A 24,157-nucleotide genomic window follows, 5' to 3' on the forward strand; every position below is an offset into this window, starting at 1 on the left:
CGGTGGGCGCATATTGTGCGCTTCTGCGCAGTGTTATGCGCACACTGGGCCTCCCAGCTATCTTGGGGCTTTGCTAGAGTTTAATCTGCAGTGTACCCGCCGCGGCAGACGTCAGAATGACAGCCGAGACGCCACGGGTTCGCTTCGAGTTTTGCCACAGTTTCGCGTCCGCACGTACTACACGTTGGACACGTTGCCGATGAGATTGTATTATCGATAACAAAATAACGTCACCTCCTATAGTTGCCTGAGACACTGCGCAACTATGACAGAAAAAAAAAAAACGTGAAGGGCGAATAAAAATGCAAAAGAAATGCCATCAGCACTCGGTGTTCCCAGGTGGTCTCCCTCCCAAGTACTGACCGAGCCCAATGCTGCTTAGCTTCGGTGATCGGACGAGAACCGGCGTATTCAACATGGTATGGCCGATTTTTGTCTTTATTGCAACATGGTATGGCCGATGGCGAGAGACAGTGCTTTCCGAGTCTTTATGTACTGTGTTTGGCCCTCGAGGATGCAAAACTGCGCATGGATACTTCCCTCGCTCGTGGCAACAGCCGCCAAGCGTGCAGTTACCTGCCCTGCGCTTTTCTCAGCCGTTCTGGCGAACCTAAACCACTGCGGCATGCACGGAAAGAGCAGCGGGAGCGAGCCTGTGTTGTTTACACATGGACCGGCAGTGGGTGCGGTGCATGGTGCGGTGGGCGCATATTGTGCGCTTCTGCGCAGTGTTATGCGCACACTGGGCCTCCCAGCTATCTTGGGGCTTTGCTAGAGTTTAATCTGCAGTGTACCCGCCGCGGCAGACGTCAGAATGACAGCCGAGACGCCACGGGTTCGCTTCGAGTTTTGCCACAGTTTCGCGTCCGCACGTACTACACGTTGGACACGTTGCCGATGAGATTGTATTATCGATAACAAAATAACGTCACCTCCTATAGTTGCCTGAGACACTGCGCAACTATGACAGAAAAAAAAAAAACGTGAAGGGCGAATAAAAATGCAAAAGAAATGCCATCAGCACTCGGTGTTCCCAGGTGGTCTCCCTCCCAAGTACTGACCGAGCCCAATGCTGCTTAGCTTCGGTGATCGGACGAGAACCGGCGTATTCAACATGGTATGGCCGATGGCGAGAGACAGTGCTTTCCGAGTCTTTATGTACTGTGTTTGGCCCTCGAGGATGCAAAACTGCGCATGGATACTTCCCTCGCTCGTGGCAACAGCCGCCAAGCGTGCAGTTACCTGCCCTGCGCTTTTCTCAGCCGTTCTGGCGAACCTAAACCACTGCGGCATGCACGGAAAGAGCAGCGGGAGCGAGCCTGTGTTGTTTACACATGGACCGGCAGTGGGTGCGGTGCATGGTGCGGTGGGCGCATATTGTGCGCTTCTGCGCAGTGTTATGCGCACACTGGGCCTCCCAGCTATCTTGGGGCTTTGCTAGAGTTTAATCTGCAGTGTACCCGCCGCGGCAGACGTCAGAATGACAGCCGAGACGCCACGGGTTCGCTTCGAGTTTTGCCACAGTTTCGCGTCCGCACGTACTACACGTTGGACACGTTGCCGATGAGATTGTATTATCGATAACAAAATAACGTCACCTCCTATAGTTGCCTGAGACACTGCGCAACTATGACAGAAAAAAAAAACGTGAAGGGCGAATAAAAATGCAAAAGAAATGCCATCAGCACTCGGTGTTCCCAGGTGGTCTCCCTCCCAAGTACTGACCGAGCCCAATGCTGCTTAGCTTCGGTGATCGGACGAGAACCGGCGTATTCAACATGGTATGGCCGATGGCGAGAGACAGTGCTTTCCGAGTCTTTATGTACTGTGTTTGGCCCTCGAGGATGCAAAACTGCGCATGGATACTTCCCTCGCTCGTGGCAACAGCCGCCAAGCGTGCAGTTACCTGCCCTGCGCTTTTCTCAGCCGTTCTGGCGAACCTAAACCACTGCGGCATGCACGGAAAGAGCAGCGGGAGCGAGCCTGTGTTGTTTACACATGGACCGGCAGTGGGTGCGGTGCATGGTGCGGTGGGCGCATATTGTGCGCTTCTGCGCAGTGTTATGCGCACACTGGGCCTCCCAGCTATCTTGGGGCTTTGCTAGAGTTTAATCTGCAGTGTACCCGCCGCGGCAGACGTCAGAATGACAGCCGAGACGCCACGGGTTCGCTTCGAGTTTTGCCACAGTTTCGCGTCCGCACGTACTACACGTTGGACACGTTGCCGATGAGATTGTATTATCGATAACAAAATAACGTCACCTCCTATAGTTGCCTGAGACACTGCGCAACTATGACAGAAAAAAAAAAAACGTGAAGGGCGAATAAAAATGCAAAAGAAATGCCATCAGCACTCGGTGTTCCCAGGTGGTCTCCCTCCCAAGTACTGACCGAGCCCAATGCTGCTTAGCTTCGGTGATCGGACGAGAACCGGCGTATTCAACATGGTATGGCCAATGGCGAGAGACAGTGCTTTCCGAGTCTTTATGTACTGTGTTTGGCCCTCGAGGATGCAAAACTGCGCATGGATACTTCCCTCGCTCGTGGCAACAGCCGCCAAGCGTGCAGTTACCTGCCCTGCGCTTTTCTCAGCCGTTCTGGCGAACCTAAACCACTGCGGCATGCACGGAAAGAGCAGCGGGAGCGAGCCTGTGTTGTTTACACATGGACCGGCAGTGGGTGCGGTGCATGGTGCGGTGGGCGCATATTGTGCGCTTCTGCGCAGTGTTATGCGCACACTGGGCCTCCCAGCTATCTTGGGGCTTTGCTAGAGTTTAATCTGCAGTGTACCCGCCGCGGCAGACGTCAGAATGACAGCCGAGACGCCACGGGTTCGCTTCGAGTTTTGCCACAGTTTCGCGTCCGCACGTACTACACGTTGGACACGTTGCCGATGAGATTGTATTATCGATAACAAAATAACGTCACCTCCTATAGTTGCCTGAGACACTGCGCAACTATGACAGAAAAAAAAAAACGTGAAGGGCGAATAAAAATGCAAAAGAAATGCCATCAGCACTCGGTGTTCCCAGGTGGTCTCCCTCCCAAGTACTGACCGAGCCCAATGCTGCTTAGCTTCGGTGATCGGACGAGAACCGGCGTATTCAACATGGTATGGCCGATTTTTGTCTTTATTGCAACATGGTATGGCCGATGGCGAGAGACAGTGCTTTCCGAGTCTTTATGTACTGTGTTTGGCCCTCGTGGATGCAAAACTGCGCATGGATACTTCCCTCGCTCGTGGCAACAGCCGCCAAGCGTGCAGTTACCTGCCCTGCGCTTTTCTCAGCCGTTCTGGCGAACCTAAACCACTGCGGCATGCACGGAAAGAGCAGCGGGAGCGAGCCTGTGTTGTTTACACATGGACCGGCAGTGGGTGCGGTGCATGGTGCGGTGGGCGCATATTGTGCGCTTCTGCGCAGTGTTATGCGCACACTGGGCCTCCCAGCTATCTTGGGGCTTTGCTAGAGTTTAATCTGCAGTGTACCCGCCGCGGCAGACGTCAGAATGACAGCCGAGACGCCACGGGTTCGCTTCGAGTTTTGCCACAGTTTCGCGTCCGCACGTACTACACGTTGGACACGTTGCCGATGAGATTGTATTATCGATAACAAAATAACGTCACCTCCTATAGTTGCCTGAGACACTGCGCAACTATGACAGAAAAAAAAAAAACGTGAAGGGCGAATAAAAATGCAAAAGAAATGCCATCAGCACTCGGTGTTCCCAGGTGGTCTCCCTCCCAAGTACTGACCGAGCCCAATGCTGCTTAGCTTCGGTGATCGGACGAGAACCGGCGTATTCAACATGGTATGGCCGATGGCGAGAGACAGTGCTTTCCGAGTCTTTATGTACTGTGTTTGGCCCTCGAGGATGCAAAACTGCGCATGGATACTTCCCTCGCTCGTGGCAACAGCCGCCAAGCGTGCAGTTACCTGCCCTGCGCTTTTCTCAGCCGTTTTGGCGAACCTAAACCACTGCGGCATGCACGGAAAGAGCAGCGGGAGCGAGCCTGTGTTGTTTACACATGGACCGGCAGTGGGTGCGGTGCATGGTGCGGTGGGCGCATATTGTGCGCTTCTGCGCAGTGTTATGCGCACACTGGGCCTCCCAGCTATCTTGGGGCTTTGCTAGAGTTTAATCTGCAGTGTACCCGCCGCGGCAGACGTCAGAATGACAGCCGAGACGCCACGGGTTCGCTTCGAGTTTTGCCACAGTTTCGCGTCCGCACGTACTACACGTTGGACACGTTGCCGATGAGATTGTATTATCGATAACAAAATAACGTCACCTCCTATAGTTGCCTGAGACACTGCGCAACTATGACAGAAAAAAAAAAAACGTGAAGGGCGAATAAAAATGCAAAAGAAATGCCATCAGCACTCGGTGTTCCCAGGTGGTCTCCCTCCCAAGTACTGACCGAGCCCAATGCTGCTTAGCTTCGGTGATCGGACGAGAACCGGCGTATTCAACATGGTATGGCCGATGGCGAGAGACAGTGCTTTCCGAGTCTTTATGTACTGTGTTTGGCCCTCGAGGATGCAAAACTGCGCATGGATACTTCCCTCGCTCGTGGCAACAGCCGCCAAGCGTGCAGTTACCTGCCCTGCGCTTTTCTCAGCCGTTCTGGCGAACCTAAACCACTGCGGCATGCACGGAAAGAGCAGCGGGAGCGAGCCTGTGTTGTTTACACATGGACCGGCAGTGGGTGCGGTGCATGGTGCGGTGGGCGCATATTGTGCGCTTCTGCGCAGTGTTATGCGCACACTGGGCCTCCCAGCTATCTTGGGGCTTTGCTAGAGTTTAATCTGCAGTGTACCCGCCGCGGCAGACGTCAGAATGACAGCCGAGACGCCACGGGTTCGCTTCGAGTTTTGCCACAGTTTCGCGTCCGCACGTACTACACGTTGGACACGTTGCCGATGAGATTGTATTATCGATAACAAAATAACGTCACCTCCTATAGTTGCCTGAGACACTGCGCAACTATGACAGAAAAAAAAAAAACGTGAAGGGCGAATAAAAATGCAAAAGAAATGCCATCAGCACTCGGTGTTCCCAGGTGGTCTCCCTCCCAAGTACTGACCGAGCCCAATGCTGCTTAGCTTCGGTGATCGGACGAGAACCGGCGTATTCAACATGGTATGGCCGATGGCGAGAGACAGTGCTTTCCGAGTCTTTATGTACTGTGTTTGGCCCTCGAGGATGCAAAACTGCGCATGGATACTTCCCTCGCTCGTGGCAACAGCCGCCAAGCGTGCAGTTACCTGCCCTGCGCTTTTCTCAGCCGTTCTGGCGAACCTAAACCACTGCGGCATGCACGGAAAGAGCAGCGGGAGCGAGCCTGTGTTGTTTACACATGGACCGGCAGTGGGTGCGGTGCATGGTGCGGTGGGCGCATATTGTGCGCTTCTGCGCAGTGTTATGCGCACACTGGGCCTCCCAGCTATCTTGGGGCTTTGCTAGAGTTTAATCTGCAGTGTACCCGCCGCGGCAGACGTCAGAATGACAGCCGAGACGCCACGGGTTCGCTTCGAGTTTTGCCACAGTTTCGCGTCCGCACGTACTACACGTTGGACACGTTGCCGATGAGATTGTATTATCGATAACAAAATAACGTCACCTCCTATAGTTGCCTGAGACACTGCGCAACTATGACAGAAAAAAAAAAACGTGAAGGGCGAATAAAAATGCAAAAGAAATGCCATCAGCACTCGGTGTTCCCAGGTGGTCTCCCTCCCAAGTACTGACCGAGCCCAATGCTGCTTAGCTTCGGTGATCGGACGAGAACCGGCGTATTCAACATGGTATGGCCGATTTTTTTCTTTATTGCCTGGCTTTGACACAGAAAATTTCACAACACAAACAATCAACAAAAGACAATAAACGCTATATACATATGACTCGTGGTCAGCCAGCATGCATCTGGCTTCGTCAAATTAAAACTCACGCAATGTACAGAGCGGCTCTAGTCTAGAGAGCCACTCCGGAGGCTCCGCAGCGGCTTTCTGAATGGCGAGAAACATGTCCATGCTTTCGCGGAAATAAATTCTAGCAGGTCTTGCGTCTCTGTCACAATGGTAGCCCGCCATTCTGGAGCGCCATATACAGTGGAGGCCTGTAAGCATTATTAAGTCAAAAGGCACCCCATCCTCATTTTCAACACATAAGTACCGGATGCCATACGGGTCTAGTGGAAATTCTTTCTTTAAGGTTCGCTGCAAAACATCCCAAAAATAAACCCCTTCCCAACAGTGCAAAAATACATGGTCTATTGTTTCCGGCTTTCTGCAAATTAAACAGTTGGATCCCCAAGGTAAAAATAATTCCTTTCTTTCTAAAAACATGGTATGGCCGATGGCGAGAGACAGTGCTTTCCGAGTCTTTATGTACTGTGTTTGGCCCTCGAGGATGCAAAACTGCGCATGGATACTTCCCTCGCTCGTGGCAACAGCCGCCAAGCGTGCAGTTACCTGCCCTGCGCTTTTCTCAGCCGTTCTGGCGAACCTAAACCACTGCGGCATGCACGGAAAGAGCAGCGGGAGCGAGCCTGTGTTGTTTACACATGGACCGGCAGTGGGTGCGGTGCATGGTGCGGTGGGCGCATATTGTGCGCTTCTGCGCAGTGTTATGCGCACACTGGGCCTCCCAGCTATCTTGGGGCTTTGCTAGAGTTTAATCTGCAGTGTACCCGCCGCGGCAGACGTCAGAATGACAGCCGAGACGCCACGGGTTCGCTTCGAGTTTTGCCACAGTTTCGCGTCCGCACGTACTACACGTTGGACACGTTGCCGATGAGATTGTATTATCGATAACAAAATAACGTCACCTCCTATAGTTGCCTGAGACACTGCGCAACTATGACAGAAAAAAAAAAAACGTGAAGGGCGAATAAAAATGCAAAAGAAATGCCATCAGCACTCGGTGTTCCCAGGTGGTCTCCCTCCCAAGTACTGACCGAGCCCAATGCTGCTTAGCTTCGGTGATCGGACGAGAACCGGCGTATTCAACATGGTATGGCCGATGGCGAGAGACAGTGCTTTCCGAGTCTTTATGTACTGTGTTTGGCCCTCGAGGATGCAAAACTGCGCATGGATACTTCCCTCGCTCGTGGCAACAGCCGCCAAGCGTGCAGTTACCTGCCCTGCGCTTTTCTCAGCCGTTCTGGCGAACCTAAACCACTGCGGCATGCACGGAAAGAGCAGCGGGAGCGAGCCTGTGTTGTTTACACATGGACCGGCAGTGGGTGCGGTGCATGGTGCGGTGGGCGCATATTGTGCGCTTCTGCGCAGTGTTATGCGCACACTGGGCCTCCCAGCTATCTTGGGGCTTTGCTAGAGTTTAATCTGCAGTGTACCCGCCGCGGCAGACGTCAGAATGACAGCCGAGACGCCACGGGTTCGCTTCGAGTTTTGCCACAGTTTCGCGTCCGCACGTACTACACGTTGGACACGTTGCCGATGAGATTGTATTATCGATAACAAAATAACGTCACCTCCTATAGTTGCCTGAGACACTGCGCAACTATGACAGAAAAAAAAAAACGTGAAGGGCGAATAAAAATGCAAAAGAAATGCCATCAGCACTCGGTGTTCCCAGGTGGTCTCCCTCCCAAGTACTGACCGAGCCCAATGCTGCTTAGCTTCGGTGATCGGACGAGAACCGGCGTATTCAACATGGTATGGCCGATGGCGAGAGACAGTGCTTTCCGAGTCTTTATGTACTGTGTTTGGCCCTCGAGGATGCAAAACTGCGCATGGATACTTCCCTCGCTCGTGGCAACAGCCGCCAAGCGTGCAGTTACCTGCCCTGCGCTTTTCTCAGCCGTTCTGGCGAACCTAAACCACTGCGGCATGCACGGAAAGAGCAGCGGGAGCGAGCCTGTGTTGTTTACACATGGACCGGCAGTGGGTGCGGTGCATGGTGCGGTGGGCGCATATTGTGCGCTTCTGCGCAGTGTTATGCGCACACTGGGCCTCCCAGCTATCTTGGGGCTTTGCTAGAGTTTAATCTGCAGTGTACCCGCCGCGGCAGACGTCAGAATGACAGCCGAGACGCCACGGGTTCGCTTCGAGTTTTGCCACAGTTTCGCGTCCGCACGTACTACACGTTGGACACGTTGCCGATGAGATTGTATTATCGATAACAAAATAACGTCACCTCCTATAGTTGCCTGAGACACTGCGCAACTATGACAGAAAAAAAAAACGTGAAGGGCGAATAAAAATGCAAAAGAGATGCCATCAGCACTCGGTGTTCCCAGGTGGTCTCCCTCCCAAGTACTGACCGAGCCCAATGCTGCTTAGCTTCGGTGATCGGACGAGAACCGGCGTATTCAACATGGTATGGCCGATGGCGAGAGACAGTGCTTTCCGAGTCTTTATGTACTGTGTTTGGCCCTCGAGGATGCAAAACTGCGCATGGATACTTCCCTCGCTCGTGGCAACAGCCGCCAAGCGTGCAGTTACCTGCCCTGCGCTTTTCTCAGCCGTTCTGGCGAACCTAAACCACTGCGGCATGCACGGAAAGAGCAGCGGGAGCGAGCCTGTGTTGTTTACACATGGACCGGCAGTGGGTGCGGTGCATGGTGCGGTGGGCGCATATTGTGCGCTTCTGCGCAGTGTTATGCGCACACTGGGCCTCCCAGCTATCTTGGGGCTTTGCTAGAGTTTAATCTGCAGTGTACCCGCCGCGGCAGACGTCAGAATGACAGCCGAGACGCCACGGGTTCGCTTCGAGTTTTGCCACAGTTTCGCGTCCGCACGTACTACACGTTGGACACGTTGCCGATGAGATTGTATTATCGATAACAAAATAACGTCACCTCCTATAGTTGCCTGAGACACTGCGCAACTATGACAGAAAAAAAAAAAAACGTGAAGGGCGAATAAAAATGCAAAAGAAATGCCATCAGCACTCGGTGTTCCCAGGTGGTCTCCCTCCCAAGTACTGACCGAGCCCAATGCTGCTTAGCTTCGGTGATCGGACGAGAACCGGCGTATTCAACATGGTATGGCCGATGGCGAGAGACAGTGCTTTCCGAGTCTTTATGTACTGTGTTTGGCCCTCGAGGATGCAAAACTGCGCATGGATACTTCCCTCGCTCGTGGCAACAGCCGCCAAGCGTGCAGTTACCTGCCCTGCGCTTTTCTCAGCCGTTCTGGCGAACCTAAACCACTGCGGCATGCACGGAAAGAGCAGCGGGAGCGAGCCTGTGTTGTTTACACATGGACCGGCAGTGGGTGCGGTGCATGGTGCGGTGGGCGCATATTGTGCGCTTCTGCGCAGTGTTATGCGCACACTGGGCCTCCCAGCTATCTTGGGGCTTTGCTAGAGTTTAATCTGCAGTGTACCCGCCGCGGCAGACGTCAGAATGACAGCCGAGACGCCACGGGTTCGCTTCGAGTTTTGCCACAGTTTCGCGTCCGCACGTACTACACGTTGGACACGTTGCCGATGAGATTGTATTATCGATAACAAAATAACGTCACCTCCTATAGTTGCCTGAGACACTGCGCAACTATGACAGAAAAAAAAAAAAACGTGAAGGGCGAATAAAAATGCAAAAGAAATGCCATCAGCACTCGGTGTTCCCAGGTGGTCTCCCTCCCAAGTACTGACCGAGCCCAATGCTGCTTAGCTTCGGTGATCGGACGAGAACCGGCGTATTCAACATGGTATGGCCGATGGCGAGAGACAGTGCTTTCCGAGTCTTTATGTACTGTGTTTGGCCCTCGAGGATGCAAAACTGCGCATGGATACTTCCCTCGCTCGTGGCAACAGCCGCCAAGCGTGCAGTTACCTGCCCTGCGCTTTTCTCAGCCGTTCTGGCGAACCTAAACCACTGCGGCATGCACGGAAAGAGCAGCGGGAGCGAGCCTGTGTTGTTTACACATGGACCGGCAGTGGGTGCGGTGCATGGTGCGGTGGGCGCATATTGTGCGCTTCTGCGCAGTGTTATGCGCACACTGGGCCTCCCAGCTATCTTGGGGCTTTGCTAGAGTTTAATCTGCAGTGTACCAGCCGCGGCAGACGTCAGAATGACAGCCGAGACGCCACGGGTTCGCTTCGAGTTTTGCCACAGTTTCGCGTCCGCACGTACTACACGTTGGACACGTTGCCGATGAGATTGTATTATCGATAACAAAATAACGTCACCTCCTATAGTTGCCTGAGACACTGCGCAACTATGACAGAAAAAAAAAAACGTGAAGGGCGAATAAAAATGCAAAAGAAATGCCATCAGCACTCGGTGTTCCCAGGTGGTCTCCCTCCCAAGTACTGACCGAGCCCAATGCTGCTTAGCTTCGGTGATCGGACGAGAACCGGCGTATTCAACATGGTATGGCCGATGGCGAGAGACAGTGCTTTCCGAGTCTTTATGTACTGTGTTTGGCCCTCGAGGATGCAAAACTGCGCATGGATACTTCCCTCGCTCGTGGCAACAGCCGCCAAGCGTGCAGTTACCTGCCCTGCGCTTTTCTCAGCCGTTCTGGCGAACCTAAACCACTGCGGCATGCACGGAAAGAGCAGCGGGAGCGAGCCTGTGTTGTTTACACATGGACCGGCAGTGGGTGCGGTGCATGGTGCGGTGGGCGCATATTGTGCGCTTCTGCGCAGTGTTATGCGCACACTGGGCCTCCCAGCTATCTTGGGGCTTTGCTAGAGTTTAATCTGCAGTGTACCCGCCGCGGCAGACGTCAGAATGACAGCCGAGACGCCACGGGTTCGCTTCGAGTTTTGCCACAGTTTCGCGTCCGCACGTACTACACGTTGGACACGTTGCCGATGAGATTGTATTATCGATAACAAAATAACGTCACCTCCTATAGTTGCCTGAGACACTGCGCAACTATGACAGAAAAAAAAAAAACGTGAAGGGCGAATAAAAATGCAAAAGAAATGCCATCAGCACTCGGTGTTCCCAGGTGGTCTCCCTCCCAAGTACTGACCGAGCCCAATGCTGCTTAGCTTCGGTGATCGGACGAGAACCGGCGTATTCAACATGGTATGGCCGATTTTTGTCTTTATTGCAACATGGTATGGCCGATGGCGAGAGACAGTGCTTTCCGAGTCTTTATGTACTGTGTTTGGCCCTCGAGGATGCAAAACTGCGCATGGATACTTCCCTCGCTCGTGGCAACAGCCGCCAAGCGTGCAGTTACCTGCCCTGCGCTTTTCTCAGCCGTTCTGGCGAACCTAAACCACTGCGGCATGCACGGAAAGAGCAGCGGGAGCGAGCCTGTGTTGTTTACACATGGACCGGCAGTGGGTGCGGTGCATGGTGCGGTGGGCGCATATTGTGCGCTTCTGCGCAGTGTTATGCGCACACTGGGCCTCCCAGCTATCTTGGGGCTTTGCTAGAGTTTAATCTGCAGTGTACCCGCCGCGGCAGACGTCAGAATGACAGCCGAGACGCCACGGGTTCGCTTCGAGTTTTGCCACAGTTTCGCGTCCGCACGTACTACACGTTGGACACGTTGCCGATGAGATTGTATTATCGATAACAAAATAACGTCACCTCCTATAGTTGCCTGAGACACTGCGCAACTATGACAGAAAAAAAAAAAACGTGAAGGGCGAATAAAAATGCAAAAGAAATGCCATCAGCACTCGGTGTTCCCAGGTGGTCTCCCTCCCAAGTACTGACCGAGCCCAATGCTGCTTAGCTTCGGTGATCGGACGAGAACCGGCGTATTCAACATGGTATGGCCGATGGCGAGAGACAGTGCTTTCCGAGTCTTTATGTACTGTGTTTGGCCCTCGAGGATGCAAAACTGCGCATGGATACTTCCCTCGCTCGTGGCAACAGCCGCCAAGCGTGCAGTTACCTGCCCTGCGCTTTTCTCAGCCGTTCTGGCGAACCTAAACCACTGCGGCATGCACGGAAAGAGCAGCGGGAGCGAGCCTGTGTTGTTTACACATGGACCGGCAGTGGGTGCGGTGCATGGTGCGGTGGGCGCATATTGTGCGCTTCTGCGCAGTGTTATGCGCACACTGGGCCTCCCAGCTATCTTGGGGCTTTGCTAGAGTTTAATCTGCAGTGTACCCGCCGCGGCAGACGTCAGAATGACAGCCGAGACGCCACGGGTTCGCTTCGAGTTTTGCCACAGTTTCGCGTCCGCACGTACTACACGTTGGACACGTTGCCGATGAGATTGTATTATCGATAACAAAATAACGTCACCTCCTATAGTTGCCTGAGACACTGCGCAACTATGACAGAAAAAAAAAAAACGTGAAGGGCGAATAAAAATGCAAAAGAAATGCCATCAGCACTCGGTGTTCCCAGGTGGTCTCCCTCCCAAGTACTGACCGAGCCCAATGCTGCTTAGCTTCGGTGATCGGACGAGAACCGGCGTATTCAACATGGTATGGCCGATGGCGAGAGACAGTGCTTTCCGAGTCTTTATGTACTGTGTTTGGCCCTCGAGGATGCAAAACTGCGCATGGATACTTCCCTCGCTCGTGGCAACAGCCGCCAAGCGTGCAGTTACCTGCCCTGCGCTTTTCTCAGCCGTTCTGGCGAACCTAAACCACTGCGGCATGCACGGAAAGAGCAGCGGGAGCGAGCCTGTGTTGTTTACACATGGACCGGCAGTGGGTGCGGTGCATGGTGCGGTGGGCGCATATTGTGCGCTTCTGCGCAGTGTTATGCGCACACTGGACCTCCCAGCTATCTTGGGGCTTTGCTAGAGTTTTATCTGCAGTGTACCCGCCGCGGCAGACGTCAGAATGACAGCCGAGACGCCACGGGTTCGCTTCGAGTTTTGCCACAGTTTCGCGTCCGCACGTACTACACGTTGGACACGTTGCCGATGAGATTGTATTATCGATAACAAAATAACGTCACCTCCTATAGTTGCCTGAGACACTGCGCAACTATGACAGAAAAAAAAAAAACGTGAAGGGCGAATAAAATTGCAAAAGAAATGCCATCAGCACTCGGTGTTCCCAGGTGGTCTCCCTCCCAAGTACTGACCGAGCCCAATGCTGCTTAGCTTCGGTGATCGGACGAGAACCGGCGTATTCAACATGGTATGGCCGATGGCGAGAGACAGTGCTTTCCGAGTCTTTATGTACTGTGTTTGGCCCTCGAGGATGCAAAACTGCGCATGGATACTTCCCTCGCTCGTGGCAACAGCCGCCAAGCGTGCAGTTACCTGCCCTGCGCTTTTCTCAGCCGTTCTGGCGAACCTAAACCACTGCGGCATGCACGGAAAGAGCAGCGGGAGCGAGCCTGTGTTGTTTACACATGGACCGGCAGTGGGTGCGGTGCATGGTGCGGTGGGCGCATATTGTGCGCTTCTGCGCAGTGTTATGCGCACACTGGGCCTCCCAGCTATCTTGGGGCTTTGCTAGAGTTTAATCTGCAGTGTACCCGCCGCGGCAGACGTCAGAATGACAGCCGAGACGCCACGGGTTCGCTTCGAGTTTTGCCACAGTTTCGCGTCCGCACGTACTACACGTTGGACACGTTGCCGATGAGATTGTATTATCGATAACAAAATAACGTCACCTCCTATAGTTGCCTGAGACACTGCGCAACTATGACAGAAAAAAAAAACGTGAAGGGCGAATAAAAATGCAAAAGAAATGCCATCAGCACTCGGTGTTCCCAGGTGGTCTCCCTCCCAAGTACTGACCGAGCCCAATGCTGCTTAGCTTCGGTGATCGGACGAGAACCGGCGTATTCAACATGGTATGGCCGATTTTTGTCTTTATTGCAACATGGTATAGCCGATGGCGAGAGACAGTGCTTTCCGAGTCTTTATGTACTGTGTTTGGCCCTCGAGGATGCAAAACTGCGCATGGATACTTCCCTCGCTCGTGGCAACAGCCGCCAAGCGTGCAGTTACCTGCCCTGCGCTTTTCTCAGCCGTTCTGGCGAACCTAAACCACTGCGGCATGCACGGAAAGAGCAGCGGGAGCGAGCCTGTGTTGTTTACACATGGACCGGCAGTGGGTGCGGTGCATGGTGCGGTGGGCGCATATTGTGCGCTTCTGCGCAGTGTTATGCGCACACTGGGCCTCCCAGCTATCTTGGGGCTTTGCTAGAGTTTAATCTGCAGTGTACCCGCCGCGGCAGACGTCAGAATGACAGCCGAGACGCCACGGGTTCGCTTCGAGTTTTGCCACAGTTTCGCGTCCGCACGTACTACACGTTGGACACGTTGCCGATGAGATTGTATTATCGATAACAAAATAACGTCACCTCCTATAGTTGCCTGAGACACTGCGCAACTATGACAGAAAAAAAAAAAACGTGAAGGGCGAATAAAAATGCAAAAGAAATGCCATCAGCACTCGGTGTTCCCAGGTGGTCTCCCTCCCAAGTACTGACCGAGCCCAATGCTGCTTAGCTTCGGTGATCGGACGAGAACCGGCGTATTCAACATGGTATGGCCGATGGCGAGAGACAGTGCTTTCCGAGTCTTTATGTACTGTGTTTGGCCCTCGAGGATGCAAAACTGCGCATGGATACTTCCCTCGCTCGTGGCAACAGCCGCCAAGCGTGCAGTTACCTGCCCTGCGCTTTTCTCAGCCGTTCTGGCGAACCTAAACCACTGCGGCATGCACGGAAAGAGCAGCGGGAGCGAGCCTGTGTTGTTTACACATGGACCGGCAGTGGGTGCGGTGCATGGTGCGGTGGGCGCATATTGTGCGCTTCTGCGCAGTGTTATGCGCACACTGGGCCTCCCAGCTATCTTGGGGCTTTGCTAGAGTTTAATCTGCAGTGTACCCGCCGCGGCAGACGTCAGAATGACAGCCGAGACGCCACGGGTTCGCTTCGAGTTTTGCCACAGTTTCGCGTCCGCACGTACTACACGTTGGACACGTTGCCGATGAGATTGTATTATCGATAACAAAATAACGTCACCTCCTATAGTTGCCTGAGACACTGCGCAACTATGACAGAAAAAAAAAAAACGTGAAGGGCGAATAAAAATGCAAAAGAAATGCCATCAGCACTCGGTGTTCCCAGGTGGTCTCCCTCCCAAGTACTGACCGAGCCCAATGCTGCTTAGCTTCGGTGATCGGACGAGAACCGGCGTATTCAACATGGTATGGCCGATGGCGAGAGACAGTGCTTTCCGAGTCTTTATGTACTGTGTTTGGCCCTCGAGGATGCAAAACTGCGCATGGATACTTCCCTCGCTCGTGGCAACAGCCGCCAAGCGTGCAGTTACCTGCCCTGCGCTTTTCTCAGCCGTTCTGGCGAACCTAAACCACTGCGGCATGCACGGAAAGAGCAGCGGGAGCGAGCCTGTGTTTACACATGGACCGGCAGTGGGTGCGGTGCATGGTGCGGTGGGCGCATATTGTGCGCTTCTGCGCAGTGTTATGCGCACACTGGGCCTCCCAGCTATCTTGGGGCTTTGCTAGAGTTTAATCTGCAGTGTACCCGCCGCGGCAGACGTCAGAATGACAGCCGAGACGCCACGGGTTCGCTTCGAGTTTTGCCACAGTTTCGCGTCCGCACGTACTACACGTTGGACACGTTGCCGATGAGATTGTATTATCGATAACAAAATAACGTCACCTCCTATAGTTGCCTGAGACACTGCGCAACTATGACAGAAAAAAAAAACGTGAAGGGCGAATAAAAATGCAAAAGAAATGCCATCAGCACTCGGTGTTCCCAGGTGGTCTCCCTCCCAAGTACTGACCGAGCCCAATGCTGCTTAGCTTCGGTGATCGGACGAGAACCGGCGTATTCAACATAGTATGGCCGATGAAGAGAGAGAGTGCTTTCCGAGTCTTTATGTACTGTGTTTGGCCCTCGAGGATGCAAAACTGCGCATGGATACTTCCCTCGCTCGTGGCAACAGCCGCCAAGCGTGCAGTTACCTGCCCTGCGCTTTTCTCAGCCGTTCTGGCGAACCTAAACCACTGCGGCATGCACGGAAAGAGCAGCGGGAGCGAGCCTGTGTTGTTTACACATGGACCGGCAGTGGGTGCGGTGCATGGTGCGGTGGGCGCATATTGTGCGCTTCTGCGCAGTGTTATGCGCACACTGGGCCTCCCAGCTATCTTGGGGCTTTGCTAGAGTTTAATCTGCAGTGTACCCGCCGCGGCAGACGTCAGAATGACAGCCGAGACGCCACGGGTTCGCTTCGAGTTTTGCCACAGTTTCGCGTCCGCACGTACTACACGTTGGACACGTTGCCGATGAGATTGTATTATCGATAACAAAATAACGTCACCTCCTATAGTTGCCTGAGACACTGCGCAACTATGACAGAAAAAAAAAAAACGTGAAGGGCGAATAAAAATGCAAAAGAAATGCCATCAGCACTCGGTGTTCCCAGGTGGTCTCCCTCCCAAGTACTGACCGAGCCCAATGCTGCTTAGCTTCGGTGATCGGACGAGAACCGGCGTATTCAACATGGTATGGCCGATTTTTGTCTTTATTGCAACATGGTATGGCCGATGGCGAGAGACAGTGCTTTCCGAGTCTTTATGTACTGTGTTTGGCCCTCGTGGATGCAAAACTGCGCATGGATACTTCCCTCGCTCGTGGCAACAGCCGCCAAGCGTGCAGTTACCTGCCCTGCGCTTTTCTCAGCCGTTCTGGCGAACCTAAACCACTGCGGCATGCACGGAAAGAGCAGCGGGAGCGAGCCTGTGTTGTTTACACATGGACCGGCAGTGGGTGCGGTGCATGGTGCGGTGGGCGCATATTGTGCGCTTCTGCGCAGTGTTATGCGCACACTGGGCCTCCCAGCTATCTTGGGGCTTTGCTAGAGTTTAATCTGCAGTGTACCCGCCGCGGCAGACGTCAGAATGACAGCCGAGACGCCACGGGTTCGCTTCGAGTTTTACCACAGTTTCGCGTCCGCACGTACTACACGTTGGACACGTTGCCGATGAGATTGTATTATCGATAACAAAATAACGTCACCTCCTATAGTTGCCTGAGACACTGCGCAACTATGACAGAAAAAAAAAAAAAACGTGAAGGGCGAATAAAAATGCAAAAGAAATGCCATCAGCACTCGGTGTTCCCAGGTGGTCTCCCTCCCAAGTACTGACCGAGCCCAATGCTGCTTAGCTTCGGTGATCGGACGAGAACCGGCGTATTCAACATGGTATGGCCGATGGCGAGAGACAGTGCTTTCCGAGTCTTTATGTACTGTGTTTGGCCCTCGAGGATGCAAAACTGCGCATGGATACTTCCCTCGCTCGTGGCAACAGCCGCCAAGCGTGCAGTTACCTGCCCTGCGCTTTTCTCAGCCGTTCTGGCGAACCTAAACCACTGCGGCATGCACGGAAAGAGCAGCGGGAGCGAGCCTGTGTTGTTTACACATGGACCGGCAGTGGGTGCGGTGCATGGTGCGGTGGGCGCATATTGTGCGCTTCTGCGCAGTGTTATGCGCACACTGGGCCTCCCAGCTATCTTGGGGCTTTGCTAGAGTTTAATCTGCAGTGTACCCGCCGCGGCAGACGTCAGAATGACAGCCGAGACGCCACGGGTTCGCTTCGAGTTTTGCCACAGTTTCGCGTCCGCACGTACTACACGTTGGACACGTTGCCGATGAGATTGTATTATCGATAACAAAATAACGTCACCTCCTATAGTTGCCTGAGACACTGCGCAACTTTGACAGAAAAAAAAAAACGTGAAGGGCGAATAAAAATGCAAAAGAAATGCCATCAGCACTCGGTGTTCCCAGGTGGTCTCCCTCCCAAGTACTGACCGAGCCCAATGCTGCTTAGCTTCGGTGATCGGACGAGAACCGGCGTATTCAACATGGTATGGCCGATGGCGAGAGACAGTGCTTTCCGAGTCTTTATGTACTGTGTTTGGCCCTCGAGGATGCAAAACTGCGCATGGATACTTCCCTCGCTCGTGGCAACAGCCGCCAAGCGTGCAGTTACCTGCCCTGCGCTTTTCTCAGCCGTTCTGGCGAACCTAAACCACTGCGGCATGCACGGAAAGAGCAGCGGGAGCGAGCCTGTGTTGTTTACACATGGACCGGCAGTGGGTGCGGTGCATGGTGCGGTGGGCGCATATTGTGCGCTTCTGCGCAGTGTTATGCGCACACTGGGCCTCCCAGCTATCTTGGGGCTTTGCTAGAGTTTAATCTGCAGTGTACCCGCCGCGGCAGACGTCAGAATGACAGCCGAGACGCCACGGGTTCGCTTCGAGTTTTGCCACAGTTTCGCGTCCGCACGTACTACACGTTGGACACGTTGCCGATGAGATTGTATTATCGATAACAAAATAACGTCACCTCCTATAGTTGCCTGAGACACTGCGCAACTATGACAGAAAAAAAAAAACGTGAAGGGCGAATAAAAATGCAAAAGAAATGCCATCAGCACTCGGTGTTCCCAGGTGGTCTCCCTCCCAAGTACTGACCGAGCCCAATGCTGCTCAGCTTCGGTGATCGGACGAGAACCGGCGTATTCAACATGGTATGGCCGATGGCGAGAGACAGTGCTTTCCGAGTCTTTATGTACTGTGTTTGGCCCTCGAGGATGCAAAACTGCGCATGGATACTTCCCTCGCTCGTGGCAACAGCCGCCAAGCGTGCAGTTACCTGCCCTGCGCTTTTCTCAGCCGTTCTGGCGAACCTAAACCACTGCGGCATGCACGGAAAGAGCAGCGGGAGCGAGCCTGTGTTGTTTACACATGGACCGGCAGTGGGTGCGGTGCATGGTGCGGTGGGCGCATATTGTGCGCTTCTGCGCAGTGTTATGCGCACACTGGGCCTCCCAGCTATCTTGGGGCTTTGCTAGAGTTTAATCTGCAGTGTACCCGCCGCGGCAGACGTCAGAATGACAGCCGAGACGCCACGGGTTCGCTTCGAGTTTTGCCACAGTTTCGCGTCCGCACGTACTACACGTTGGACACGTTGCCGATGAGATTGTATTATCGATAACAAAATAACGTCACCTCCTATAGTTGCCTGAGACACTGCGCAACTATGACAGAAAAAAAAAAAACGTGAAGGGCGAATAAAAATGCAAAAGAAATGCCATCAGCACTCGGTGTTCCCAGGTGGTCTCCCTCCCAAGTACTGACCGAGCCCAATGCTGCTTAGCTTCGGTGATCGGACGAGAACCGGCGTATTCAACATGGTATGGCCGATTTTTTTGTCTTTATTGCCTGTTTTGACAGATTACAACAGATCATAAACAGATGTTCTGCGCTGCACACTCAAACAACAAGAACGGGCATGTGTTTCACTCGCGTGAGAAAATCAAAACTGTCTCAGGGAACACAACTCTCCCATCAACTCGATAACTTCATCTCCAAAACATAGCTCCTTGTACACTTCACGTAGCTTAAATATGTTTTCTTTGAAGTAATCGCGGACAGAACGCGCATCTTCATCACAGTGTCGTACAGCCATCCTGCTTCGCCAAATACTGTGCAGGCCAAGCAGGAAAATTACATCATATTTATAAAGATCCGGCTCTATGTCCAGGAATCGTATCCCATACGGCGTTAGGGGTAAGTCTTTCTTTATTGTACGCTGGAGCACGTCCCAAAAGAGCAGCGCATCCCAGCAATCAATAAAAACGTGTTCTATTGACTCTGGTTTGCGACACAACAAGCAGTCAGCACCCCATGGTAGAAACAATCCCTTTTCCTCCATCCATGTTTTAACCAGCAACGTCCCAGTGTGTAACTTGAAGAAGAACGTCTTCACACCCGCTGGCACCAACATTTTTCGTACTCTTTTTAAAACATTTCCTGCTTGGCCTCCACTATACATAGATCGATAGATTGGCTCCGGGAAGACAGAGTCGAGCAAATCTTTTAACAATTTCTTACGCGTGACATTAGACAGATATTCCAAACTGAAGCGCGCATTCAGAAACCGGAAAGCAAAGACCACTTCTTTCAAAAACCTACTTGCACTGTATCTCATCCCGTCCACACTGGAAATAACATAGTTTGGCAAAGCCGAAGAAAGCCTCACTTGAATAAATGTCCGCAGGAAAGGGTCGCGTTGATCTCGAAGAAACAGAAATCTTGACACCACCTGCCTCAGGTACAAGTGTGGCAAGGAAAGACCCCCTTTTCTCAAACGCAGAAATAAATTATCACGTTTAGTCCTCTCCCATGAGGACTGCCAAACAAAAACTGCGAAGAGACGATGAAACTTTTGAATGCTAAGTCGAGAGCATGAAAGGACCTGCAACAAATAGCACACTTTTGAAACCAGATATACATTGCATATGTTTGCGCGCGTGAATACAGACAGTTCCTTCCCCGACCATTTCTGTGCACGCGTGGAGAGTTCTTGAATTTTCTCCTTCCAAAAGTCATCGTTATCTCGATACTTGTCAAGAGGTACACCTAGGTATTTGGAAGGAACATGTGACCATTTTACACTTGCATGAAACAAAGGCGCTGATGCCCAATTCCCATGCCAAAGGCCCGCACACTTGTCCAGGTTAACAACGCTATTGGTTACATCACAAAATCTACGAACAACCGACATCGCATGTTCTATGCTGCTGTGGTCACTACAGAAAACTGCCACATCATCGGCATAAGCCAATATTTTAATTTCACATGCTTCCAGTTCGAAACCACGAATACGGCTGTTATTTATTACATTTCGGCAAAGTGGCTCCAGGTACAGAGTGAAAAGTAGCGGTGACATTGGGCAGCCTTGCCGCACGGATGCTCTAACGGCAATTCTGTCTGTGAGCTCTCGGTTAACAACCAGATTCGTGGTACAGTTGCTATAGGCCATTTTAACCCCTTTTAAAATAACTTCTCCAACACAGACATGTTCAAGGATTTTAAAAAGAATGTCATGACATACACGGTCAAATGCCTTCTCTAAATCAATTTGCAACATTGCGACTCGCCTAAAGTCAGCGTCACAGCATTCCAGTATGCTCCGAGTGACATGAACATTCGTGAAGATGGTCCGCCCTTGAATTCCACATGTCTGGTGGGGGCCAACCAAGATGTCCATAACTGATTGTAAACGTTTGGCTAATACTTTCATAAAAATTTTATAATCAACATTAGTAAGCGTTATCGGCCGATAACCTGTAACTTGCTTAAGCTGAGCAGGATTGTCAGTTTTCGGTATAAGTACTGTATGTGCACGAGTAAACGACGGTGGTAAAATACCAGTTCTATATGACTCTTCATAAACGCGTTGCAAAATGAGAGCAGTTTCACGTTTGAACGCCTTATAAAATTCTGCTGTTATCCCGTCAGTACCTGGCGATTTCCCCAAGTGAAGCTCATCAATAGCGCATTCCAATTCCGCTGTTGATAAGTCGGCAGACAGGATGTCAGTGTCTTCACTGGTCAGTCGGGGTAATAGACTTAAAAATTCATCCTGAAAGGCCTGTACATCTGCCGATTTGGAAGCGAACAAATCACGGTAATGCTCACTGAAAGCCTCCCTTATCGCCTTGGGATTGTCTGTCAGAATGCCTTTGTTTTCAATTTCTACAATATCTTTTCTTCTAGCGTATCTTTTTTCTGTCGTCAAATTTCGCCTACTGGGCATATCATCTGCCAGCAAGCGATCTGCTCGTGCACGAATTGCAGCTCCCTGAAACAATGTCGCATCGATAACCTCAAGCTTTGCTTTAACTTCGCTGATAAGGTCACTGTATAGTCCCGGAGCTCTATTTTCCTCTGTAATTAATTCTTTCAACATCTGTTTTAGGTTGTTCTGTCTCGCTTTCTCAGCGTGCTTGATTTCTACGGACCTTTCAATAGCCCTCATTTTGACATCAATTTTGAATTCCTCCACTTTTCTGCCCAACTTTTTCCATAATTCAACCGAACTTCTTCTAACACGTTCTTTGTTTCTAAAACAAACGAATCGTCCTTTAGTAACTTTGCATTCAGTTTCCACAAGTCCCAGCTGAATTTCGCTTGAGGTGTCACATTCCTGCCCATGGTGAATATGACACAACAGTGATCGCTAAACGTAACCGGTTCGACGATGTAGTTATCGCAAATTGCCGCCAGGTCAAGGGAAACGTAAGCTCTATCTAGCCTAGCATGACTACGCCCTTGAAAATGTGTATAATGACGCCTCATTCCGCCCTTTGCAAACTGGGCTACGTCTTGAAGTGAATACTTTTCAATGTTTTCTTTCAAGAAAACAGCACTTTCGCTTTCGGTGACTGTTGAGCCTGATCGGTCATCTGCACTGAGAACACAATTGAAATCCCCTAAAAGAATGACAAGTCTATTGCATTCCAGATACGCACATAGTTCCTGGAAAAACAAAAGTCGTTCACGGGGTTTCGTAGGAGCATACACACAGATAACTCTCAAATATTCCTCCCCGTACAACAGATCACAGAGCACAAACCTTCCCCTCGTGCAATACACCACTGCTTGTTCCTCGATATTAAGACTGTTCTTAATTAACAGAACACAGCCCGCTGATGTCCCCACTGCATGACTAGCACGCACGTTATATCGCGGCGTGAACTGCGCAACCATAGCGTCTGTCGCGCTCGCACTCTCTACCTTTGTTTCTTGTACTGCAAGAATGTCCAGGTCTTTCTCATAGAGCAGGCGCCTTAGCTGACATTGTTTACGTCTAGCTGCTAGTCCACGCACGTTTAACGTGCCGCATTTTAAATTTGACGGAAGACAAGCCATTCTGAAAATCCTGAGCACAAAAAGGTACAAGTCCCTTACCAGGCGTACGCCTTACCCTCCGAGAAGGGGCGATTAATCAGCGCTCCTTGCGCTGCGCACGGGAGACGCGGACGATGAACGACACTCAGGCACATACTTCATCTTGGCCCCGGTGGGTCTGAGCCACTGGCGCTCAAGGCGTTGCGACCTGACCTCGGTGGAAGGTTGTGAAGGGGACGGCAACACCGTCTTGGCACGCTTAGCCGGACCGAAGGTGTCATGTGATGCCCTTTCATCCTCGACTGGCTCCGCTTCGGCGTTCATGGCAGACGCCTGGTCACTCATCGGCGGCGTTTCAGTCGCGTTGCTCAAAGCTCGTTGTTCGTTCGGCGTCTTGCTCGAAGTTTCCATGTTTCCGTTGGAGACGCTTCCCTGTTCCCCAGACGCACTCTTCTTTGGACGGTCATCAGGGGCCGCCGTTTCAGCTTCCTCAACGTCCATGATATCCTCTTTATCATCACAGTCCTCTGAGGCCGCCCCTAGCACATTGGCGTACGTACGTATGCAGTCCTCACGGACATGACCAAAGGCTCGGCACTTAGTGCAGCGGGGCGTCTGGCAGTCGCGGCGGATATGCCCGCGTCTGCGACATCGGAGACAAACAGGCGCCCTACCGGGCACAACCACAAGGACGGAGCCCCCGTAGAATTTGAAAAGATGCGGTAGCTCCTCCGCCGTGACTCCCTCTTTAAGCACCATTCGAGCGACACGTGTTGTCGACTCCGCCGATTCAAATCCTGGAACACTCCATTCCTCATGCTGAATTCCCATCACTTCCCCAAACTCGCTCAGGGCCTTCCGTAGGGTCTCACTGGGTATGTGAAATGGCACCCAGTGAATCTTCACCTTGATCTCCTTTCGACAGGGATCAATAATGGCACAGTAACCGCCTTTCACACTCAGGCCCCCGGCCGCAAGTACAGTGTCCTTCGCCTCCTGGGTGCGGAACCTCACGAGCCAGAGGTGGCTCATCTGGTAAGCGCCAATGCCGCTGACATCCCTAAGGACGCCGGCATCTTCTAATGGTTGACGAAAGTCCTCTATTCGATACGGACGCTTCGAGGTATCACCGTGCAAGAAAACACACAAACGCATACCTTCGTCAGCCGGCAGTGACGGTAGCAGAAAGCGATAACCAGGAGGTGGTCCAGACACCGATTCATCCCGACCAACAAAGGCCGTTGCGACACCTCGCCCGGAGCGAGCCATTTCTGCGTCCGTCTAGCAGGGCAGCCAGAAGCAGAATCTCACATGGTATGGCCGATGGCGAGAGACAGTGCTTTCCGAGTCTTTATGTACTGTGTTTGGCCCTCGAGGATGCAAAACTGCGCATGGATACTTCCCTCGCTCGTGGCAACAGCCGCCAAGCGTGCAGTTACCTGCCCTGCGCTTTTCTCAGCCGTTCTGGCGAACCTAAACCACTGCGGCATGCACGGAAAGAGCAGCGGGAGCGAGCCTGTGTTGTTTACACATGGACCGGCAGTGGGTGCGGTGCATGGTGCGGTG

General features: G+C 52.4%; 20 non-coding genes and 8 pseudogenes across 20 annotated transcripts; all 28 read right to left on the minus strand.

The window, feature by feature from the left end:
- Positions 1 to 314: 314 nt before the first annotated feature.
- LOC149369353 (5S ribosomal RNA) lies at positions 315 to 433 on the minus strand (annotated as a pseudogene).
- Positions 434 to 1,012: 579 nt separating this feature from the next.
- On the minus strand, positions 1,013 to 1,131 carry LOC149369354 (5S ribosomal RNA). The gene has a single exon (XR_016287579.1). It is a non-coding gene; the product is annotated as a 5S ribosomal RNA (ribosomal RNA).
- A 545-nt stretch (positions 1,132 to 1,676) lies between these two features.
- On the minus strand, positions 1,677 to 1,795 carry LOC149369355 (5S ribosomal RNA). The gene has a single exon (XR_016287581.1). It is a non-coding gene; the product is annotated as a 5S ribosomal RNA (ribosomal RNA).
- A 547-nt stretch (positions 1,796 to 2,342) lies between these two features.
- Positions 2,343 to 2,461, minus strand: LOC149369356 (5S ribosomal RNA). Its single transcript, XR_016287640.1, has one exon. It is a non-coding gene; the product is annotated as a 5S ribosomal RNA (ribosomal RNA).
- Positions 2,462 to 3,007: 546 nt separating this feature from the next.
- On the minus strand, positions 3,008 to 3,126 carry LOC149369357 (5S ribosomal RNA; annotated as a pseudogene).
- Positions 3,127 to 3,705: 579 nt separating this feature from the next.
- LOC149369358 (5S ribosomal RNA) lies at positions 3,706 to 3,824 on the minus strand. Its single transcript, XR_016287582.1, has one exon. It is a non-coding gene; the product is annotated as a 5S ribosomal RNA (ribosomal RNA).
- A 547-nt stretch (positions 3,825 to 4,371) lies between these two features.
- On the minus strand, positions 4,372 to 4,490 carry LOC149369359 (5S ribosomal RNA). Its single transcript, XR_016287583.1, has one exon. It is a non-coding gene; the product is annotated as a 5S ribosomal RNA (ribosomal RNA).
- A 547-nt stretch (positions 4,491 to 5,037) lies between these two features.
- LOC149369360 (5S ribosomal RNA) lies at positions 5,038 to 5,156 on the minus strand. Its single transcript, XR_016287584.1, has one exon. It is a non-coding gene; the product is annotated as a 5S ribosomal RNA (ribosomal RNA).
- A 546-nt stretch (positions 5,157 to 5,702) lies between these two features.
- On the minus strand, positions 5,703 to 5,821 carry LOC149369361 (5S ribosomal RNA; annotated as a pseudogene).
- A 1,088-nt stretch (positions 5,822 to 6,909) lies between these two features.
- Positions 6,910 to 7,028, minus strand: LOC149369362 (5S ribosomal RNA). The gene has a single exon (XR_016287585.1). It is a non-coding gene; the product is annotated as a 5S ribosomal RNA (ribosomal RNA).
- A 546-nt stretch (positions 7,029 to 7,574) lies between these two features.
- Positions 7,575 to 7,693, minus strand: LOC149369363 (5S ribosomal RNA). The gene has a single exon (XR_016287587.1). It is a non-coding gene; the product is annotated as a 5S ribosomal RNA (ribosomal RNA).
- Positions 7,694 to 8,238: 545 nt separating this feature from the next.
- Positions 8,239 to 8,357, minus strand: LOC149369364 (5S ribosomal RNA). Its single transcript, XR_016287588.1, has one exon. It is a non-coding gene; the product is annotated as a 5S ribosomal RNA (ribosomal RNA).
- A 548-nt stretch (positions 8,358 to 8,905) lies between these two features.
- On the minus strand, positions 8,906 to 9,024 carry LOC149369365 (5S ribosomal RNA). The gene has a single exon (XR_016287590.1). It is a non-coding gene; the product is annotated as a 5S ribosomal RNA (ribosomal RNA).
- Positions 9,025 to 9,572: 548 nt separating this feature from the next.
- Positions 9,573 to 9,691, minus strand: LOC149369366 (5S ribosomal RNA). The gene has a single exon (XR_016287591.1). It is a non-coding gene; the product is annotated as a 5S ribosomal RNA (ribosomal RNA).
- Positions 9,692 to 10,237: 546 nt separating this feature from the next.
- On the minus strand, positions 10,238 to 10,356 carry LOC149369367 (5S ribosomal RNA). The gene has a single exon (XR_016287593.1). It is a non-coding gene; the product is annotated as a 5S ribosomal RNA (ribosomal RNA).
- A 547-nt stretch (positions 10,357 to 10,903) lies between these two features.
- Positions 10,904 to 11,022, minus strand: LOC149369368 (5S ribosomal RNA; annotated as a pseudogene).
- Positions 11,023 to 11,601: 579 nt separating this feature from the next.
- On the minus strand, positions 11,602 to 11,720 carry LOC149369369 (5S ribosomal RNA). The gene has a single exon (XR_016287594.1). It is a non-coding gene; the product is annotated as a 5S ribosomal RNA (ribosomal RNA).
- Positions 11,721 to 12,267: 547 nt separating this feature from the next.
- On the minus strand, positions 12,268 to 12,386 carry LOC149369370 (5S ribosomal RNA). The gene has a single exon (XR_016287595.1). It is a non-coding gene; the product is annotated as a 5S ribosomal RNA (ribosomal RNA).
- Positions 12,387 to 12,933: 547 nt separating this feature from the next.
- On the minus strand, positions 12,934 to 13,052 carry LOC149369371 (5S ribosomal RNA). Its single transcript, XR_016287596.1, has one exon. It is a non-coding gene; the product is annotated as a 5S ribosomal RNA (ribosomal RNA).
- A 545-nt stretch (positions 13,053 to 13,597) lies between these two features.
- LOC149369372 (5S ribosomal RNA) lies at positions 13,598 to 13,716 on the minus strand (annotated as a pseudogene).
- A 579-nt stretch (positions 13,717 to 14,295) lies between these two features.
- LOC149369373 (5S ribosomal RNA) lies at positions 14,296 to 14,414 on the minus strand. Its single transcript, XR_016287597.1, has one exon. It is a non-coding gene; the product is annotated as a 5S ribosomal RNA (ribosomal RNA).
- A 547-nt stretch (positions 14,415 to 14,961) lies between these two features.
- On the minus strand, positions 14,962 to 15,080 carry LOC149369374 (5S ribosomal RNA). The gene has a single exon (XR_016287599.1). It is a non-coding gene; the product is annotated as a 5S ribosomal RNA (ribosomal RNA).
- Positions 15,081 to 15,622: 542 nt separating this feature from the next.
- On the minus strand, positions 15,623 to 15,741 carry LOC149369375 (5S ribosomal RNA; annotated as a pseudogene).
- Positions 15,742 to 16,288: 547 nt separating this feature from the next.
- Positions 16,289 to 16,407, minus strand: LOC149369376 (5S ribosomal RNA; annotated as a pseudogene).
- A 581-nt stretch (positions 16,408 to 16,988) lies between these two features.
- On the minus strand, positions 16,989 to 17,107 carry LOC149369377 (5S ribosomal RNA). Its single transcript, XR_016287600.1, has one exon. It is a non-coding gene; the product is annotated as a 5S ribosomal RNA (ribosomal RNA).
- A 546-nt stretch (positions 17,108 to 17,653) lies between these two features.
- Positions 17,654 to 17,772, minus strand: LOC149369378 (5S ribosomal RNA). Its single transcript, XR_016287601.1, has one exon. It is a non-coding gene; the product is annotated as a 5S ribosomal RNA (ribosomal RNA).
- A 546-nt stretch (positions 17,773 to 18,318) lies between these two features.
- LOC149369379 (5S ribosomal RNA) lies at positions 18,319 to 18,437 on the minus strand. Its single transcript, XR_016287718.1, has one exon. It is a non-coding gene; the product is annotated as a 5S ribosomal RNA (ribosomal RNA).
- A 547-nt stretch (positions 18,438 to 18,984) lies between these two features.
- On the minus strand, positions 18,985 to 19,103 carry LOC149369380 (5S ribosomal RNA; annotated as a pseudogene).
- Between the last annotated feature and the right edge of the window lie 5,054 nt (positions 19,104 to 24,157).

The sequence above is a fragment of the Amblyomma mixtum genome, chromosome 1, assembly GCF_055824585.1.
Source record: "Amblyomma mixtum isolate Tamu chromosome 1, ASM5582458v1, whole genome shotgun sequence".
In the NCBI taxonomy this organism is placed as follows: domain Eukaryota; kingdom Metazoa; phylum Arthropoda; class Arachnida; order Ixodida; family Ixodidae; genus Amblyomma; species Amblyomma mixtum.